This window comes from Petaurus breviceps, unplaced genomic scaffold (assembly GCF_028583685.1).
Source record: "Petaurus breviceps papuanus isolate PSGF00001 unplaced genomic scaffold, PetGlider_PUasm1.0 90881, whole genome shotgun sequence".
Classification (NCBI taxonomy): domain Eukaryota; kingdom Metazoa; phylum Chordata; class Mammalia; order Diprotodontia; family Petauridae; genus Petaurus; species Petaurus breviceps.
In genome coordinates, this window is record NW_027187369.1 from 8,566,822 (window position 1) to 8,580,259 (window position 13,438).

General features: G+C 35.9%; 1 protein-coding gene across 16 annotated transcripts in view; it reads right to left on the minus strand.

The window, feature by feature from the left end:
• Nucleotides 1–13,438, minus strand: part of MBNL3 (muscleblind like splicing regulator 3) — a 163,643-nt gene that overhangs the window by 112,729 nt on the left and 37,476 nt on the right. For 12 of the 16 annotated variants that reach the window (XM_069074085.1, XM_069074082.1, XM_069074087.1 and 9 more), the window contains one exon: nt 8,492–8,525. The exons of the other annotated variants lie outside the window; for them this stretch is intronic. The gene's annotated coding sequence lies outside the window, so the exon portion shown is untranslated. The remainder of the gene's footprint in view (nt 1–8,491; nt 8,526–13,438) is intronic. 16 annotated transcript variants of the gene reach the window in all.

Here is a 13,438-nt window from a genome sequence, read left to right on the forward strand (position 1 = left end):
AGGAGTTTGACTTGACAATATCAAAGATCTCATTCAGTTCCAAGTCCATGATTTGTGTATATCCTTTCCTTTTTTGCTGAGACTCTGTTTACCCATCTGTGAAATATGAGGGCTGGACTAAAATACCTCAAGATTTCTTCCTTCTCTATATGCCGCTTTCCTTATTGGGCCTCAGTTTCCCCACCTATACAATGAGGAGGTTACATTAGATTATGTGGAGGCCTCTTATTTCTCTAATTATCTGGCTCCCTTCCCCTCTCTGGACCTCAGTTTCTCCATCTGTAAAATAAAGGATAGTTTCAAAATGAAGGTAGTTTCAAAGGCCCCTTTTTCTCCAAATTATTTGTCCCTTTACTTTCTGGGTTTCAGTTTCCTCATCTGTAAAATGAAAGATTAAGACTAAATGACCTCAAATGTCCCTTCCAGACCCATCAGCCTATAACTTTATGTTCCTTACCTTCCATGGTTCTTAGTTTCTCTAAGCATAACGTGAAGGGGTTGGACTGAGTGATCTTGAAAGCCCCCTCTCGTTCTGACATTCCAGAATTCAAAGATTCTAAGTCCTCTCCCCTCTTTGGGCTTCCCTTTCCCTATATGTAAAATGAGAGGATTGGACTAGATGATCTCCAAGGCTCTTGTCTAACTCCATCTCACATCTAGATCCTGCAATTCCTTCGATGAACTTCTCTCTCCAGAGTCTACCAGGTGGTTAGTTTACTGGCCCCAAACCCGAAGCGTGAGGCTCAAAGGCATGAACAAGACAGAATTCCCTACATGAAGACTGCAGGATAAGATCAGAGTCAAAGAGCCTGAAGAAGAAAGTGGGGATCAGCAAAGGAAATGTAGGAAGAAAAGCAGCCAGGCAGTCCAAAGCACTGACAGAAGCAAAAAAAAAAAACGTGAAAAGCGGAAAGAGAAACTATGAGAGTAAGGGGATATCTACTTAAGATGCCATTCCCCAAAGAAAATACTGAAAAGCAAAAAGAAGCCAGCAGTTTCCATTTTAAGGGAGGGAGGAAAGGAGGGAGGGAGCACTGAGAAGGGGGAAGGAAATTCCCAGTAGAATCAAATGGAATTTTCTAGGACAGTTAAGGTGTTAGGTTTAGCAACTGAAAATCCTGTGAACAGAAATTAAAGGAGTGATCAGGAAACAAGGTCAACATCCTATTAGCCTATCAATATCCAAGGACATGGAAATTTCAGAGATGAGATTGGACTGACTGATAAAGTATGAACTGGAGGCACAAAAGAGCAGAAAAAAATAGATTTATTCTATTTAAAATGAAAACACAATTCATCCAAAAAGCCTGAGATAAAAGGGCTAGAAGTGGCCTGAGCTTAATGCCAACTCTCCCATGTTGTACTTAATGAAAATCTAATTAAAGGAATCTGAACTCAGCACACAAGGCAAGTCTACACTCTCTAGGTACCTCACATGGGTAGGATGGGCAAATATATATGGGACCAAACATTCCATTCACAAAAACACTCAAGCCTCCGATAACATTAGCAGCTACTGATGTAGCAGAAAACCCAGATTACAGTAGTCATGTACAACAAAAGTCACATCTATTTCTTTCAGCACAATGGATCTGAAACTGTGATCTCATTGGGGCAGGGACCTTCTCATGACGAAACCCCTTCCACCAATGCAGATCAGGATCACTTCTGCAAATTAGAGTCTTCAAGAGCTTCCTGGGGGCTCTGAATGTTTCAGTGACTTGCCCAGGCTCACACATATAATATTTGTTAGAGACAAGACTCGAACACAGATCTTCCTAATACTGAGGCTAGCTCTCTATCCACTACACTAGGTGTTTTAATAGTTGTTCAGTTCTTTCAGTAGTATCATAACCCATTTGGGGTTTTCTTGGCAGAGATACTGGAGAGGATTGCTATTTCCTTCTTCAACTCATTTTACAGATGAGGAAAATGAGGCAGACAATGTTAAGTGACTTGCCCAGGGTCACACAGCCAGTATGTGTCTGAGACCGGATTTGGACACATAAAGATATGTCTTCCTGATAGAGCCCAGCACTCTATCCATTGTAGTGCCGCCTCCTCTAGGTCTGCCCTGTTTTAATAACTGAGTATTTACTAACTGAATAACTAAGATTTATAAATTGCTTTACTTTTTGAAATGAGAACATAATTTCATGTGATCTTCACAACAACCCCACAAGTTAACTGCTATAGCTATTATCATCCCCATTATAGAAAAGAGAAAATCGAGGCTCAGTATGGTGAAGTGATTTGCCCAGGGTTTTTGAAAAGGGATTCGTACTTAAGTCTTCCTGACTCCAAGTTGAAGGTTTTGGGGCTTACTGGGAGGGAAGGTATAAGATGGTCTAGGGTGAAAACATAGATAACCTTGATTGCTATAGCTAAAAATAATCTTCCCCCTCCCTTCAGGTAGGTGAATACTACAACTCTCATATAGATGGCTCCTAGTCCTCTTTATGATGGTATCTGGAGCCTCCCAAACCTCTCTTGAATATGGACATTCATGTAGATGTACTGATTTAGAAACATTAACTGATAGAAATCACCTACGTCAATCCCCTTAAGTGGCAGGTGATAAAACTGAGGCCCAGAGAAGCTGGTCATAGCATAGCAGAAACATAACTGGATTTGGACTCAGAGGAAGTGGCTTCAAATCTGAACTCTGCTACTTAGCACCTGTATGACCTAGAAGAAGTCACCTCCCCACAGTGGGCTTCAGTCTTCTCACATGTAAACTGAGGGGAGCAGACAAGGTGACCTCTAAGGTCCCTTCCAATTTTAGACTCTAAGAAATGAGTGACTTGGCTAACATCACCCAGCAAGTTAGTGGCTGAGTCCTAGCTCCCACTCCATCATGCTACCCTTCAATCTTTCCAAATTCTCAACAATCTTCTAAATACCCATGACACCAGTTTTAAAATTCTGCATTCTGAAATTTGTTCACATTTATGACATTGCTATAAAGATGTCTAGTGGAAAGAGCAGTGGATATGGACTCAGAAAACCAGTGTAGTACAATGAAGAGCTCTGGTTCCATAATGAGAAGACCTGTGTTCAAATCCTGTCTCTGTCATTTACTATCTCTTTGACCTTGGGCAAGTTATTTCTCCCTCTACAATTCAGTTTCTTCATGTAAAATGAGAGGAGAGGAATTGAATTAGATGACCTCTAAGAGCCCTTCTGGCTCTAGAGTTACAATCCTAAAGTCTCATTCAACTTTAAATTTATAATCTTATGACCTGAATTCAAATTCTTCTTCTGTTACGTACAACCTGTGTGAACTCAGGCAAACCACTTCCCCTTTTCCAGAACTAAGGTTCATCCACTGTATAAATGACAAGGTTGGACTAGATGTTCTCTAAGGTTCCTGTCTAGCTCTAAAGTACAAATTCCCATAATATTTAAAACACACACACACATATACACATACATTTATTCTTTTGGTCTTTATATCAGTCTTTTTCAGGGAAAAGACTCCCTTCCCCGCCTCCTGCTCCTCCTTCCTGATTAAACCATCCCTTGTAACAAGGAAAAACTAAGAAAAAACACCTAATACAATGACAACATTTGACATGAATACACACTATTTTAAGCTTATCCTAACCTTGTCTGTCTGCCATGAGGAAGGAAGTATGTTTAATTACCTTTTTTCCAAGACTATCACTGACTTTTGCAATTCTTCAGAGATCAGTTTCTTTTCCATTTACAATGTCATAGTTCTTTTCTTTCTGCTTATTTCACTCTATATCAGTTCATATAGATCTTCCCATATTTCTCCAAATTCTTCCTATTCCTCTTTTATTATGGTAATAATTAATATTCCACTATATTCATCTACCCTAGATTTTTCAGCTATTTTCCAATCAATGAGCATTCACTTTTTTTTCTAGTTCTTTGATACCACAAAGAGAGCTGCCATGACTGCTGGGGGAGACTAGTGGTGACAAACTCAAATAGAAACAGGGACACTAAACCATACATAAAGATCCCTGAAGGCTGCATATTGACTTAGAAAACCACATATTAGCTATGTTTTACTGTATTTTTATTTTGTTAATTATTTCCCAATTTCATTTGAATCTCATCCAAGCCCCACTAGAGAGTATTACAGGCCATATGCTTGAAACCTCTGGTATAGACTTGTGGTATATTCATTTTCCCTGCATGATTGCAAACTGACATGCAGAATGTAATGGACCCATTCACAATTCCTCCAATAATGTATTAGTGTATCTGTATTCTCATAGCCCCTCCAATATTTTAGTTTGGGGGGCAGTGTCATCTTTTCTAATTTTCAGGGTATGAGATAAATCTACAGAGTTTTACACTTTTTTTCATTGTTCTTACAATTAGTGGTCTGGAGTACATTTTTGAAATTATCATTTATAACTTGAAACTTGTTCATAACCTTTAACCATGTATCTATTGGAATGGCTACTAGTGTTACATGTTTGTGTCAAATCCTTATGCAACCTGGACATTATTTTGTTTTTTACTGATTATTTGATATGAATATTTCCCCTACTCTACTGCTTATTTTCTAATTCTGTCTTCAGTGATTTTATTTGTGCAAAAATTTACATAAAAATGATATAACCTTTTAAATTTAGGTCTCATAAATTTTGAGCTCATTGTGGTATATGGTGTATGATGTTGATCTAACCCTAATTTCTGCCAAACTGCTTTCTACTTTTCCAATCAGTATGCATCAAAAATGTATTACTTCTCTCATTAATTAAGAACAAATTAAAGGTATAGCAAACACTTGACAATTATTTTAAACAGCCCTTTTCTTGTTTATTTCTCTAGTCTATTCCATTGAATTGATTTTTCTGGTTTTTAATCAGTACCAAATAGTTTTAGTGATTATTGCGTTTTAATAAAGTTTGTCTAGTAATTCTATTTCCTTTTAATTTATACTCTTATTATTTCTATTGATTTTCTAGACCTTTTATTCCATATGTGAGGATCCCATGAAATAATGTATGCAAAGCACTTTGCAAGGTTTAAAGTGCCACAGAAAAGTTAGCTGTTCTTGCTCAGAAGAGAAATTGGCAGTTGTCTATAAGGGCTGCCTGAGTCATGGATATCTAGGAAGCTGTACCCTGTGCATGCTTAATGGGAAATGGTGCATTCAGTTTAACAACTTCCTGAGAGCAAGAACTGTTTCCTTTGTGTCTTTGTATCCCCAGAACCTAGTACAGGACCTTGCACTTAGTAGGCACTGAATAAAGTGTGAATTGAAGTGAATTCAATCTGGACCTAGAGGATTCCTTAATGAGGACACTTTTATTAAGCTTTAACAAGAAAAAAATAAAGAAAACATCCATTCCTAAACTGGGGGATTGGGATGGGGAGATGGATTTTTTCTCTAGTCCACAGTTAAACTGCAAATCTGCTGAAGCTTCCCAATATTTTTTCCTGTATAAGCCAAGATAAAACTTTGCAAACTGCCCCCACTGTAAGATAATTTGCACAAAATTGTGAGTTAGTAACAATAGCAGAAGTCTAAACTGCATGATGATGCTAAAATTATCATTTATAATGTAGTTGTTCCATGCAAATAATCTTTTTTTTGCCCTAAATTTCTACCAATTCTGAGACCAAATATTAAGTTAGTTGCTCTGTGGTCTTATTAAGGTCAGTAAGAACTCAGTTTTTCATCCAACTTACAGAGTATCATGGAAAGAAATCATAAGAACTGGGTCATAGTCCAAGATTTGCCACTACTAGATTGTGTGTGATTTTGGGGAAAATCACTTTTGGTTCTCTGGTTTCAGTTACTACCTCCAAAAAAATAAGGGCATAGACATAATGCACTGGCTGTCCCCTATTCCTGGAATGCACTCTTTCCTCACCCCCATTTCTTAGGATTCCCTGCTTTCCTTCAGGAGACTTTTGGGTAAGACAGCAACATGAAAGGTCATAAGGCATAGAGAAGCCCAACTCTCCCACACATAACAATAGGAGTTATCTAAAAAAGGCACAAGATTTAATAATGATCAAGAAATACAAGGAACAATATCAGAAGAAAGGATGGCATGACCACGAGGACTACAAGAGTATCTGGAGAAATGAAGCAGGAGATTTTAAAAATGGAATTATGAGTAAAACAAGAGCTCTGGAGTAAGGAATAATTAAAAGGATAGTAAATCGTTTAGAAGAGAGGGTGGAAACCTTTACCCAAGTAACAGGACTCAATGATTCCATATTGGTGGTAGGGACTAAAGCTATTTTGTTGGTATAAATAACTCCCCAGATGAGGAAACAAGAATAATTAAAACCAAATCAAAAGAAAATATAAGATATACTATGAAAAACAACTGACCTGGAAAACAGGTTGAGAAATAATTTAAGACATTGGATTTCCTGAAAATCATGACTAAAATTTTTTTTAGAGCCTGAGTGCCATGTTTCAATGTATCCTAATTGAAAATTGCCCATATTTACTAGAATCAGAGGGGAAAGCAAAATTAGGAAAAAAAAGTCATCAGTCTTCTCCTGAAAGAAACCCAAAATGAAAACCCCCAGAAATGTCATCGCTAAAATCCAGAGCTTCTGGGTAAAGAAAAAGTACTACAAAAACATTTTGAAAGAAAGTATTCAAGTACCAAGGGTCAATGAAACTATACTGCAACTATTATAAATGAGAGAAAATCATGGAATATGATATTCCAAACAGCAAAAGACTAAAGGCTTGCAACCAAGAATAACTTACTCTGAAATACTGAGCACAATCTTATGAGGAAGAAAAATGAACCTCTAATGGAAAAGAAAACTTTCAAGCATTCCTGATGAAAAAACCAGAGCTGAATAGAAATATTGAATTGTAAACACAAAAGTTAAAAGGAAACCTAGAAAAGTAAAAAAAAAGTAAAAAAGTGAAACTGGAAGGGTCTAAATAATGATAAAGTACATTTCTAGGTAAAGAAGTGATAAATGACCCTTCATAATCCTAATGTCTTCAAGGGTCACAGAGGGAATTAAATAAAACAAATGAAGGAACTGAAGTTAGTTCTGTCTTATCTTAAGAGATAAAAGAAAATGGAGGGTAAAAGGAATACACTAGGAAAGAAATGCGGAATAAGGCTTGAACTTACTGTTTCTCATAGGATGCATGAAAAAAAGAGTATACAAACAAGGAGAAATGGCTGGGGTGAATGGAAAGCTCGTGAATTTCACTCTTATATGAACACAAGAAGTGTTGAACACATACATATACACAAAAACACACAAAGAAGTTCGTATAGTAATGCACTAATCCCAGGAAATCAATGGGCAGATATAGGTAAAGGGGAGAGGGAAATTTGAAAGGAAGTGTGAGAGTCAGAGAGGTAACAGTAATAAGCAAAATAAAGTTCAACTTCAGAAAGAGGGTTATAAAGAAAGAAAGTATAAAACCAGAGTTCAGAGCCTGGGCAAAGGGAAGAAAGGAGGGGAAGAAGAAAGCATGTCATTTCAATCACAGATCACTAATGTTGATCACATTCTTTCTTTTTCAGCACTCTCTTTGAGTGGTTAACACAGAGATGAAACATAGAACCACCTATCTCTCTAGAAAAATTAAATATCATAGATCTGTCAATTTCTGAATGGATACATATAGGAATATATGTATTTCTTAGCTGTGTATGACACTTTTATAAAAATTGTGTACTAGGGCATTAAAACCTCATAAACAAATGCAGAATAAAAGACATATCAAACACATCATTTACTGATCACAATTAAATAAAAATTATGATCAGTGAAAGGACTTTTAATAAAAGATTCATACCTAAATGTAAACTAAATAACAATCCTACAGAACTTATGGGTCAAAAGAAGAATCAAAGAATTATTAGATAATTTCATAAAAGAAAATGATGATGGGGATGCATCAAAAGTGGCTATTAGGTACACATGTTTTTTTCACTAAATACTTTCATCAACAAAAGAGGAAAGGAACAAATTAATGAACTGGGTATGCAACTGGGGGAAAACACTAGAGAAGTCACAAATTATTTTTTTAAGTCAACTAAACACAAAAATATAAATGTCAAAAAGCAAAAAAAAAAGATGAGTAAAATTTAAAGCAAAAAACCCATTATACTGATAAATAAAACTAGGTGTGTTTTGTCTGAAAAAAAGATATAATAACAAGCTGTTAACTTATTTGTTCTTTTAAAAAAGAGAGAATAAAACCAAATTACCAGTATCAAAAATAAAAAAAATAATTTAGAAAAAATGATGAAGAAATAAAGGAAATTATATCCCCAATTATATAACAACAAAATTGATAAATAAAATGGAAGAGATGAATATTTAAAAATATATAAAATACACAGATTCTCAGAAAATTTAAATAGCACAATCTCAGAAATATTAGCCAAAGGAAAAAAATCCAGGAACAAATGAACTTGCAAATGAATTCTATCAAACATTCAAAGACCATTCATTCCAATATTATACAAACTATTCACAAAAATAGAGAAATAAGAGATCCTACCGAATTCCTTCCGAGACAAATATGGTCTTGATACCTAAAAGAAAGAGAGACAAAACAGAAAAAGAAAGCTATAGGCAAATATCCCTAATGAATATCAACACAAAATACAGAATAAAATGTTAGCAAAGAGGTTTTATAGAAACATATTAAAAAGTTGGTATACTAGGACCTGGATTTATATGAGGAATGCAGATTTGGTTCAATTTTAGGCAAACAATAAGCATAATAAGCCATATTAGTAGCAAAACAAGAAAAATCATATGATTGTGTCAATAAATGTAGAAAAAACTTTTGACAAAATACAATGCCTTTTTCTGTTAAAAACATGAAAAATCATAGAAACAGGATGGATTCTTCCCTAATATGATAAACAGTATCTACTTAAAAGCAAGTGCTTGACTTATATGTGGTATAGAAACACTATGGCCTTTCTAATAAAATCAGGAATAAAGCAAATATGTTTGTCATTGCAGCTATCATTTGATACAGTTCTTGAAATACTATTATTAACAAGATGAGAAAAAAATGGATGGAATAAGCGTAGACAAAAGAAAAAAAATTATCCCCTTTTACACATGATATGATAGTCTCTTTATAGAGCCTCAGAAATTAAACTTAAAAATAAGTGAAAGAATTACTAACAAACAAAGTAGCAGGACAGAAAATCAACCCATACAAATCATTTGCCTTCTACATATTATCAATAAAAGCCAGCAGGAAGAGACAGAAATAAATTCCAGTAAAAATAACTACCGTATGTGTAAAATTTGGGGGAATCCTTCTTACCAAGGCACACATAAAAATGAATATGATTTCAAAATACTTTATACAAATAAAGACAGACCTAAATAATAGGATAGTTGAACTATGTTAAGAATGATAAAAATGAAACCTAACTTAACTAATTTACTTATTCTTTGCTATGTCAAATTTCCAAAATGTTACTTTGTAGAGCTAAAAATAAAATAACAAAATTCTTCTGGAGGAATAAAAGTTCAAGAATCTCAAGGGAAACAATGCAAAAAAAAAGTGAGACAGAAGGGAGCCTGGAAGTACAAGGCATCAAACTACATTACAAAGTAATACTTATCAAAACTATTTGATACTAGTTAAAAACTAGAAAAAGTGATTAGTGGGACATATTAGAAACACAAAATCTAAAAGCAAAGGAAAATGATAGCACAGTGTTCAATATAACCAAAGTCCCTAATTACTACCGGGGTAAGGACTAACTACTGGACAAAAACTATTAGGAAAACTTGAAAGAAGTCTGGCAGAAATTAGACTTAAACCAACATCTCATACCATATGAAACAATACGCTCCAAATGGATAAATGATCTAGACATAAAAGATCACATAAGCAAATAAGAGGAATGGAAAAGGAGGTAACTTTTACAACTATGGAGAAGGAAAGAGTTCTTGACCAAACAAGTGTTAAAGAGTATAGGAGTACAGGAGATATTATAGACAATTTTTATTACATAAGATTTAAAGGTTTCTGCACAGAAAACACACAAACAAAAAAGAAACAAACAAAAAAATCCCAATGCAACTAAAATTAGAAGAGGAATGGTTAATTGGGGGGAAAATCTCTGCAGTAAGTTTCTCTGATGAAACATTACATACAAGCTGTACAGATACCTGATTTTGAAATATAAGAACAAGAGGCATATATCTAAGGCTATGAACTGGCATTTTTCCTGCCTCAGGCACTTACTAGCTATGTCATTAAAACTGTTTCAGTTTCCTCATTTGTAAAATTGAAATATATTAATATCACCTACTTCCAGGGCTACTGTGAGGATCAAATGAGATAATATATGTAAAGTTCTTCATATACTTTAAAGTGTTATGTAAATACAAACAGTTATTGTTAAAAGAAGAAAAGCAAGCTAACAGTAACCATATGAAAAAAATGCTCTAAGTAACTAAAAATGAAAGAAGTAAATTAAAACAACTCTGAGGTTCCACTGCACACTGATCAGATAGGCAAAGATGCTAATAAAAGAAAATGACAGTTATTAGAGAGAATGTAGGAAGAAAGGGGCCCTAATTAGTGGAGCCATGAATTGGTTCGACCATTCTGGAAAGCAATTTGTACTTACACTAAAAAAGTGCATATCTCAAAGAGATGAAAGAAAGAGGGCAATGACCAATAGGTACGAAAATTATTTATGGCAGCACTTTTTGTTGTAACGAGTAACTGGAAACTAAGAGGGTATCCATCAATTGGCAAATGGTTGACAAATTATGCTACATGGATATAATAGAATATTTTTATTTCCTTGTAAGAAATCACAAAAGAGATGGATTCAGAGAAACCTGGGAAGACTGGAATGAATTGATGCAGTGAAGTGAGCAGAACCAAGAATTATATAATTACTAAAACATTATAAATAAAAACAACTTTGGAAGACTTAGAACTTGGATCAATGTAATAAACAAGCCCAACTCCAAAGGACTGAGGACTAAGTATAAGATGATAGATTGAGAGCAGGATAAATGAGTCCATTCTCTTCATTTTAAAGATGAGGTGCCTGGGATCTAGAGAAGTTATGATTTCTTCTTTTGACAGAAAGATGGTGGGTGGACTAGAGGTGCAAAGTAAGACATACATTTTGGACGTGTAAATGTGTAGATTTGCTTTGCTTGATTTTGCTAACCTATTACAAGGAAGGGTTGTTTTGCTTTGTTTTGGGAGTAAATGGGGCAGAGACTAGTGAGAACAATGCAAAAAAGAGAAGAGCATCAATGAAGCCTTTAATGAAAATATACAGAGATCAGAAGGAGGTTCAAAGAACAGAGACAAACAAGATAGTTTTGGACTAACATGCTGGATTGAGTATTCATGGTTTCATAAGTAATGCTCTTTTCCTGTTCTTAGCATATGAAATATTTTTTTAGTGTTCATCAAGGTCAGAACAATAACAGTTTTAAAAAACTTTATAACCTCAGTTTAAGGGCGACCTTCCTCTATATGAAGTCTTTATGAAGAAGTGGTACTTCTTGCAGTGCCTGAGGGGGCAGATTAGCTGTTCTTTAAGCCCCCTTAAAGGAAAGGAGTACTAGGGAAGATCAATTTTGCTTCTTTACCCCTCTGTACTGTGTATCCAGCCCCAGGCTAGGCCATAAGGTGGCCTACAAGAGAGCATTCTTGGGTCCCAGTGGAGATGATCCCCTATAGCTACTGAAGACTCTCCCCATTCACCCTCAGTCCTCAATCCCCTTATATTTAGTGTGTGTGTGTGTGTGTGTGTGTGTATCTCCATGGTCTTTCCTGATAGAAGAGAAGCTCCTAGAAACTAATTTCTGTCACTGTATCTCCCACACCAAGCTTAGTGCCTGACACACAGAAAGGGCTTAAGAATGCTTACTGATTCATTGATTTATATAAGTTGGGACATTTTGTAACTCTAGATATTTTTTGCAACCTTACTAATCACAAGGCAATCATAGGAATTGTGGGAGATACAAAGAAGTGAGAGACATGCTTCCTACCCTCAAGAAGCTTACAGTGTAGTTAGGAAGACCAAGACAGGAGAAGATAAATACTACAAGGCAGCACACGATCAATGAGTGGTATCTTCATTCATGGATGTGGGAATTGAATTTCATCTTCCCAAAGGTGACAGATCCTCATCCTTTGAGAATCAATGCCACTTTTGGACACAAAATTTAGTTGTTGCCATCTGGTCCGACTTATATTTGACTAATGATAATACTTGATATTAATCTAGACATACATCGACATTGAAGGTTTGTAGAACACTTTATATCTGTCATCATATTTGAGCCTCAGAACAACCCATGAGGTAAGTGCTAATATTAGCCCATTTTATAAATTTGGAACCTGGGGCTCAGAGTTTAAGTAACATGATCAGAGTTACATAGCTAGTGTTCGGGTGGTTTCTGAGCCCAGGTCTTACTGATTCCAAGTCTGGTACTTGTTCTATTATACCTCTATACCTGAAAAGGAATCTCTTGTACAACATGCTGCACCTTAAACACATCCAGTGATAAAGCCCTCACTACCTCACCAGCTAGCATGTTATTGGACTGAATATTAAAACCTAGAGAGTGATGGTAGTCATATGCCCCATACACATTGGTCACACAAAAAGCAAACTTGTCAATCACAGCATGTGTCCATCTCTGAATAATTTTAAAAAATGGAATTTCAATGCCACCAGTTTAACAAACCTGATCCCTGATAGGAATTCGATAGAAGTTTGTTTAAAAGAAAACATTATTTATCAAGGAATCATAGAATGTCAGAAATGAAAGGGATCCTAGGAATGATCTAGCTCCAATGTTATCCTCTGACAGATGGGGAAACTGAGTCCCAAAGAAGGGCAACAATCTGTCCAAAGTCACAATCCAGTACATAATAGATGCTTAATAAATGCTTGTCGATTGACAGATTGGTAGCAGTGTTGGTAGCAGAGATGGGTCAGTCAGAGGAAAGAATATGTGCTGTTTGGCATTTGAACAAAATGACCAAAGGTAAAAGGTCAAGTGAAATTGCACATTTCCTACTTTGGGGCTTTATTCTAGCCACAGCGACCATTCCCGTGAACTCAGAGTAGGAGAGTGCAAAGGTCTAGGATGAGTAAGAGTAAAGAAGCCCCCAGGGAGAGACTATATGGCTGATGTAAGAGCATCTGCTGGGACTGTACTAAAACCTATCCAGTTATTAGCACCATCAGTTAATGAGATGGCTAAAAGGGTTCTAGAGGCCAAATAAAGGGCACTGCTTCAAGGTGGTGGAAGCAAGCAGAAATTGCATCAATGGTCAATAAAAACCAAACCTGTCCAGAGACAAAAGGAAGTTTTTTTAAGTAAAGCCCTCTCTCTTCTCTCCCTCCCTCTCCCTCTCTCCCTCTTCCTCTCCCCCTTCTCTCTCTCTCCCTCTCTTCTCTCTCTCTCTCTCTCTCTCTCTCTCTCT